Source organism: Bison bison, unplaced genomic scaffold (assembly GCF_000754665.1).
Source record: "Bison bison bison isolate TAMUID 2011002044 unplaced genomic scaffold, Bison_UMD1.0 scf7180017864105, whole genome shotgun sequence".
Lineage (NCBI taxonomy): Eukaryota > Metazoa > Chordata > Mammalia > Artiodactyla > Bovidae > Bison > Bison bison.
The window spans coordinates 5,450,789-5,459,458 of NW_011494677.1; positions in this window are offsets into that span (position 1 = coordinate 5,450,789).

The window sequence follows — 8,670 nt, forward strand, 5'->3', positions numbered from 1 at the left end:
TAGAAAGAGATATAGATAGATGAATAGATAATGGTAGAAGGCTGAGCTTTCTAAAAATTACAAAATTACAAAGGCCAAACTCACATCATTTTCCCCCTTTCCCCCATATCCAATAAAGGATAGCCAATGGGGGAACAATGGAAAAAAACAATAGCACCTTTCAGTACATAAAGTGGTCTGGAGCTTGAATCAGAAATCTGACTACAGGGATTTCCCTGGCTATCCAGTGATCAAGACATTGCGCTTCCAATGCAGGGGGCACTGGAATCCTGGTCAGGGAGCTAGGATCCCTTATGCCGCCTGGGGTGGGCAAAGTTAGAAGAATAAGAAAAAGAAAAGGAAATCCTACTACAAATGCAACAAGAGAAGTGGGCTTATCTAGGGGTTACAACAGGCTTTGAGCCATGATGATGACACCGGTTTCTCCGTGTCATTGCCCAGGGCAGACAGCTGCTTCTTATGATCTCTGCCAATGAGGAGTCCAGGAGAGTAGATAACTGAAGTGTGCTGTCTATAAAGAAACAAACTAAAATTCAGATAAACTCAGAGAGGAATCAGCTAGTTAGTGAAAAACACTAAAAAGCCAGAACCACCTGGTGTAGGAGAAACTACCCTAAGAGGGCCCGTCAACATTACAAATAGCAAACGAACAGATACATCTTCCCAGGGTAGGATGAAGGGAGGTGTTTTATTGTGGCCTGATAAGGTGAGTAATATGGAAGGATTGTTTCCAGGCAGCTGCTGCCCATTAAATGAAGGTGGTGAGAGACTCCACTGAGAGCCTTTCAGACAAAGTTATGTGAAAGTATGCACACACCAGAAACGCTATTGAAGATGTTAGATTGATCATGCTCCAAGTTCTGTTGTGGCTAGAATGTTTTCTGGGCAAAGGGAAGAAGGCCAGGCTTGGATTGTCCATATGTCTTAAACACTTAATGAAAAATAATATTATATTAATTCCTTTATATCCTCTGTGATTTGTCCAAGAGACTAAATATGATTCAGATTGTCTTCATGGGACTCTACTGATTGAAATAGACATTTCTTGGCCTACTTTTTGTATTTCAATTCCCTACATTTTTTTAAAATTTCAATTTTAAACTTATTGAAGGTAGAACCAACATTTGACGGTGTACTGTTTCCCAGACCTTATCTAATGCTTCATGTCTTGAAATCCTCCATACAGTCCTGCAAAGGAAATAATTGTAATAACCACATTTCACAAATGAGGAGACTGCTTTGCTTAAGGATACAGAAAATGGCAAAAGTGGAAAATTTATTGTCTTTCTCAATGCAAAGGTCATGCTGTTTCTCCTAGAAGAGGTACAAGGATCCCTGACATTGGATTTGAACTTGGCTGTTTTTGGCTCTTTATCTTACAGTTAACATGCAGCTTCTTCAATTTTCCTCTACTTTATGCTCCTGGAGGCAACATTGCAGCTCTAGTCACTGTGTTTATTATAATTTTGAACAAGTCGCTTCTCTTTGTCCAGTGGTAAAATGATGAGATTGGATGAGAGGATATCACAGATCTCCACCAACTTTGACAAATCTCCAGTCCAAGGACCAGGATGTGCTATTCTCTCAACCATGCTCCTTAATGCGATATCTATGAAGAATCTAGGAACATTTTCCATTGCCCAGTAATGGCTCCACCCTCATTGTGGGTGACTCTTTTTAAAATTGTGGTATAGTTGTTTTACAATGTCGTGTTAGTTTCTACTGTACAACAACATGAATCGGCCATGTGTGTGTGAGCATTAGTCGCTCAGTCGTGTCTGACTCTTTGAGACCCCAAGGACTGTAGCCCAGCCAGGCTTCTGTGCCCATGGAATTGCCCAGGCAAGAATACTGGAGTGGGTGGCCATTTCCTTCTCCAAAATCATCCATATGTATACATACATCCCCTCCCTCTTGTGCTTCCCTCCAATCTTCCCATCCCACCCCTCTAGGTTATCACAGAGCCCTGAGCTGAGCTCTCTGTGCTGTACAGCAGGTTCCCACTAGCTGTCTATTTCACACACGGTGTAGATCATTCCCAATCTCCCACCTCATTCTGCCTCCCACTGTGTCCACACATCTGTTCTCTATGCCTCCGTCTCTATTCCTGCCTTGAAAATAGGTTCATCTGTACCGCTTTTCTAGATTCCACATGTATGTGTTAATATGTGATATTTGTTTTTCTCCTTCTGACTTATTTCACTCTATATGACAGACTCTAGGTCCATCCATGTCTCTACAAATGACTCAATATTGTTCCTTTTTTATGGTTGAGTAATACTCTCTTTTTAAAAGGTGAAAGTGGGAAAACTTTCCTATATGAATCCACACTCAGAAAGGCTGGTGTGACAGAGAACATCAATTTCCTATTCATCAAGATGAATTCAAGCCCTGCCATCTGTCATTTCACCCATCTGCAACAAACATTAGGAAAATAGTTGTCACACTTGGAAGATTCCTCTATTTTTCCAGGAAATTGAAAGTGTTTGCCTCCCTTGTAGATGGGCAGCTGACTGAAAGTGCTTATCAAGAGTCTACTGCTGAGAGTGAGGATATCTAACCATTTCGGGAAACCTGGTTGCATAGGTAAACGTACATCTCTCTTTATCCCTATTGATTCAGTCAGTGTTTCTATGATACTTGTATCATCCCAGGAGCAAATTATAGAAAAGCGTGGCAATTTCATTTACCCAATTCATGGAAGCAATTCACAAAGCAAAATAAAACAAAAACTATTTCTTTTTCAACTGTGCTTGTGAACTTACTTTGGCAGATAAAGCACATCTTTCCTTTAGTATAAAATCACTATAATCCTCACGTGGAGTAATCTATCTGCTCTATCATTTATTCAATATCGTTAAATATCTGTTTAACCCATCGGAGGGGTTCATTACTTCTTCAATAAAACATTTCCTTACCGATAAAACGGCCCTAAATAATACGAGCTTATAGTCATTATGTGCAGTAATTAAGATATGCATGAAAGTGCATCCTTTCTCTGTGAAAGGTACTTGTCAGTCATCGCATAGAATTAAGAAAAAAGATGATATCATAGGGAAATAGATCAAGTCCTCAAGAAGTTGTAGTGCAATTAAAAAAAAATTTATGTTCATAAATTACCCAAAGTTAAAGAAGAAAGCGGCAGGTATGGAAGAGAAATCACAGGAAAAATGCCACAGGAATTTGGAGAACAAAGGATATTTCTAGGATTATGATATAGTATTTTGCATAAGGCAGTTGAACTCAGCTTTTAAGGATGAATAGGATTTGGACAATACAAATGGAGGAGAGGGACTTCTCTGATGGTCCAGTGGTTAAGACCCCGTGCTTCCAATGCAAGGGGAATAGGTTCGATCCCTGTTAAGGGAAACTAAAATCCCAGATGCTGTGTGGTGCAGCCAAATAAACAAACAAAAAATGGAGAAGAGAGAATGAAGATACTTCCTGAAGATGTGGCATGAGGTTAGAACTAAGAAATAGGTGTCCCAGGGCAATAATCACTGGTTTAGTTTGGTTGAGGAATGTAGTTTATGGTGGGGGGAATGGTAAATAAGGTTGGGAATGTAAGTATGACTAGACAGAAGATGAGTCTGAGTGCTTTTATTCTGTAGACCAGGATTTAGGCTAATAGAATAAAGAGGTTATAAGATGGAATGGATGTGTAATGAAAAAGGACAGAAAATTCAATGAGGGGCATATTGGATTTGAGATGTACCAAGAGCCTTCCTGTTGGGTTGCTAGGGAGGACTGAGAACTGGGACACTGAAGAGAGGTAGCTAGCGTGCTGTAGTTCCCTTGGCTGTACTTTTACTGCAAGCCACATCCGATAGAATTCACTAGAACAGAACCACCTCCTAAGACTTGTAAGCAAAGAGCCTCAGCAATCCCACCACTTACCTCAGTTCCTAGCCACTGAAGGAAGTGGAGGTGACACAGACGTGAGAGTGAGTTTATTCAAATTTTAAAGTGAAATTTGAAAAAGCTCTGCTGAAGGTGTTGAGGACTAAGAGGTGCTATGAAAAATGGAGAAGTGAAGCTGTTAGTCACTCAGTTGTGTCTGACTCTTTACGACCCCATTATCTGTGGTCTGCCAGGCTCCTCTGTCCACAGACTTCTCCAGGCAAGAATTCTGGAGTGGGTAGCCATTCTTTTTTCCAGGGGATCTTCCTGAACCCAGGTCTCTCACATTGCAGGCAAATTCTTTACCATCTGAGCCATCAGGGGAGCCCTAAGATTTTTGGATTCAGTTTATAGTGTATTCATGATGGTCTAGGGTGAAGGAAACTTAATGAGCCCTCAAAACAATTAAGTGAAATAAGTTATCAATAAGGACAAGAAATAGAGCAAATAGTATACCTTAACTGCCCACGTCCTGAGAATAACTGCAAGATAAAAAAAAATGACTGATATGTGAATGGCAGTAAAATCCAAAGGAAAAACGAAGTGCTAACTAGTTGCTAGTTTTTATATTTTAATGTGGTAAATTGCCATTCACATCAAAGGGTTTTCTGATTTGAGGATCAAAAGGAGATTTCTGGCAGCAAAAATGACTGAAGTAGAAAATTCAAGGTAAGCAGTGAAAACCCCATTACCATGTCAGGGAGCCTTATCTGTAATTTATTTTCTGCAGCTTGATTTTGTTGATGGAGACTGGTCACAAAGATTAGGAGCCATAGAGATAAGAGAAATTGATAGACAGAAAAGGTAACTTGAAAACAGCAGAGGATATAGCCAACATGGCAGAATAATATCTTAAAACCCTATCATGCTGAAAATATCAAATAAAAGACTCCCTGCCATAAAACCTCAGAAAATACCTCTGTGAAGTAATATAGGGAGAATATTATTGGAAGGACTGATTTTCTTCATGGGCTTTGGACACATTTATTGTGTGTGTAAGTTGCTCAGTCATATCCAGCTCTGTGAACCCATGGACTGTACCCCACCGGGCTCCTCTGTCCATGGGATTCTCCAGGCAAGAATACTGAAGTGGGTTGCCATTCCCTTCTCCAGGGGATCCTGCATTGCAGGCAGATTTTCTACCATCTGAACTATTTAGTAATATAATACAAATCAGATATCTCTGCCATTATTTCCTATAACTTTGTTATTCAGGAGGACTTCCTTAAAAATATGAGGGCTTAGGCAATACACTTACAGTGAATACTCCAGAAAGTCAGAAAGTAATTCGTTTCTCACTATTTAGTGTCTGAAATCAGGAGGCCTGGCTGACACTGACCTTTGAGTTGATCCTGTAAGTAAATAAAAAGTAGGAACCAAGGCTAGAAAAATCTGCAGAGGCTTTGAAATCCAGGTTTAAAACATTTGACTTATTAAAAAAAAAAGAAGTAATAGACCCCAAATAGAGTCACTTGTGCCCAGCCCCACAACAGCAAAGCAAAGCTTAATACTTAATCTAATTGCAGTTTCAGCCTCTTTCAGGCTTGAAATTTTAAATCAGTCACCCTGGAATTTCCTGATCAACCCTAGTGAAGTCATCTTCAGGTGAAAGGCCCCCCCACCCTTCCCTCCGAGGAAGGTAACCTCGCCAGAAATAATCTTTCCTTTTGTTTTTGATTTCCTTGTCTCATCCCTTTTGCCTTTAAAAGCCTTCCATTTTAACAGCTTCTCAGAGTCTCTTTCTGGGGCTTCCCTGGTGGCTCAGTGGTAAAGAATCTGCCTGCAATGCAGGAGATGTGGGTTTGATCCCTGGGTGGGAGAGATAGATCCCCTCGAGAAGGAAATGGCAACCCACTCCAGTATTCTTGCCAGGAGAATCCCATGGACAGAGGGCTACAGTCCATAGGGTCTCAGATTTGGACACGACTTAGGGACTAAACCACCACCACCACAGAGTGCCTTTCTATTAATAGTTGCAGCTGGGATGCCGACCAATTCATGAATCCATGGATAAAGGTGATTGGATCTTCAAAATTTACTTAGTTGAAATGGTTTGTTTTTTTTTTTTCACAGATTACATCCTTCTGGAAAAAAAGAAATGGGTACTTATGTGAGGTTTGGCAGGGAGGGTGGTAGGCAGTAATATGACCAAATCTGTATTTTATACAAAATTGTCTCTCAAGTATCAAAGAAGCTGGAATAAGGAGAGATTTGGGCCAGGAAGAATCAGAGAGCATGGTCCAAGAACTGTTTCTCAAATGTAATAATACAGTTAGAGTGAAAAAAAAAATCACTATTATATCTTTTAAAACACAATCTTTAAGAGTTTGTTTGCTGCTGCTGCTAACTCGCTTCAGTCGTGTCCGACTCTGTGTGACCTCATAGATGGCAGCCCACCAGGCTTCCCCGTCCCTGGGATTCTCCAGGCAAGAACACTGGAGTGGGTTGCCATTTCCTTCTCCGATGCATGAAAGTGAAAAGTGAAAGTGAAGTCGCTCAGTCGTGTCCGACCCGTAGCGACCCCATGGACTGCAGCCCACCAGGCTCCTCCATCCATGGGATTTTCCAGGCAAGCATACTGGAATGGGGTGCCATTGCCTACTCCAAAGAGTTTGTTAAGTGAACATCAAGTTATGACCAACCTACATAGCATATTCAAAAGCAGAGACATCACTTTGCCAACAAAGGTTCGTCTAGTCAAGGCTATGGTTTTTCCTGTGGTCATGTATGGACGTGAGAGTTGGACTGTGAAGAAGGCTGAGCGCCGAAGAATTGATGCTTTTGAACTGTGGTGTTGGAGAAGACTCTTGAGAGTCCCTTGGACTGCAAGGAGATCCAACCAGTCCATTCTGAAGGAGATCAGCCCTGGGATTTCTTTGGAAGAAATGATGCTGAAGCTGAAACTCCAGTACTTTGGCCACCTCATGCAAGGAGTTGACTCATTGGAAAAGACTCTGATGCTGGGAGGGATTGGGGGCAGGAGGAGAAGGGGACGACAGAGGATGAGATGGCTGGATGGCATCGCTGACTCGATTGACATGAGTCTGGGTGAACTCCAGGAGTTGGTGATGGACAGGGAGGCCTGGCGTGCTGTGATTCATGGGGTCGCAGAGAGTCGGACATGACTGAGCGACTGAACTGAACTGAACAGGAGAGTTTGCTCTAAATATTAAAGAGTAATGTGATTGAATGCCGTATTCTAGGTTGACAGTTATTTCTATGCAGCATGTGGAAGATACTACACCAAGGCTTTCTGGACTTTGTTGTTGATGAGATGTTATTAATACTATCAATCTATCAATACTTTTCTTTGCTAACTTTAATGATTTTTCTCTTTATTCTTTATTTTCATTATGTGACCAAGGTGTGGACTTGTTTTCATTGTATTTTTGTCTATTTTTAGTAGATAATTCTAGTAATAAATTTTTGATCTAAAAATTTATTTTTTAATTAATATTCTAGAATATTCTTAGCAATTAATTCTTCAAAGGCAGTCTACCGTCATTTCTTCCTTTCTCTGTTTCTATAATTTTTACTGAACATTAGATATTAGGCTCATCAATCTTTCATGTGTCTTAACGTCTCTTAAATATTTATTTCTTTTATTTTCTAGACTGCATTCTCGGTAAGCCTCTTAGTACCATTTTCCAAATTGACTAATTAGCTCTTTCAGAATCCAAGTCAGAATGTATCCCAGCTCTTGCAGTTTTAAAATTTGGATGATTGATATAAGTTTGATGTTCAAGTTGTCTTATTGATTCTTGAAATCAGTTGATTCACATGACTTTATTTTATTTCTATTTATGTTGTTTCAAAACTCTGATCTTTTCAAGATGGCAGTTATGTCTTGGTTTATTTCCTTAAACATCAGTTCAGTTCAGCTCAGTTGCTCAGTCGTGTCCGACTCTTTGCAACCCCGTGAATCGCTGTACACCAGACCTCCCTGTCCATCACCAACTCCCGGAGTTCACTCAGACTCACGTCCATCGATTCTTGATGCCATCCAGCCATCTCATCCTCTGCCATCCCCTCTTCCTCCTTCCCCCAATCCCTCCCAGCATCAGAGTCTTTTCCAATGAGTCAACTCTTCGCATGAGGTGGCCAAAGTACTGGAGTTTCAGCTTTAGCATCATTTCTTCCAAAGAACACCCAGGGCTGATCTCCTTTAGAATGGACTGGTTGGATCTCTTTGCAGTCCAAGGGACTCTCAAGAGTCTTCTCCAACACCACAGTTCAAGTGCATCAATTCTTCGGCAGTCAGCTTTCTTCACAGTCCAACTCTCACATCCATAACTTATTTTAAAATTTTTATCAAACTTCAGTGAAATGAATTTCACATTGAGTATTTTGATTATTGATTGCACTGGCTTTCTTTCTTTCTTTTTTAATGTCTATTTATTTTGGGGGGCTGTGCTGGGTCTTCATGGCGGTGCACGGGCTTCTTCTTGTGGCGACCTCTCGCTCCAGCTTCAGTAGTGGTGGCTCACGGGCTCAGCTGCTATGAGGCATGTTGGATCTTCCTGGACCAGGGATCAAACCTATGTCTGCTGCACCAGCTGCCAGACTCCCAACCACTGAACCACCAGGGAAGTCACTCAGTGGCTTTTTTAACATTAGAATTCTTCAAGTGTTTGTTATATTGCCCTGCAGACCTCTGTTTCCCTCTCTCTGTCTGTCACAGACACAAAGACACACCCAGACACAAACTATCTTTAGAGTCTGGAATCTCAAAAACAAATAAAAGAAAGAAGATTCATAGGAGTTACCAAT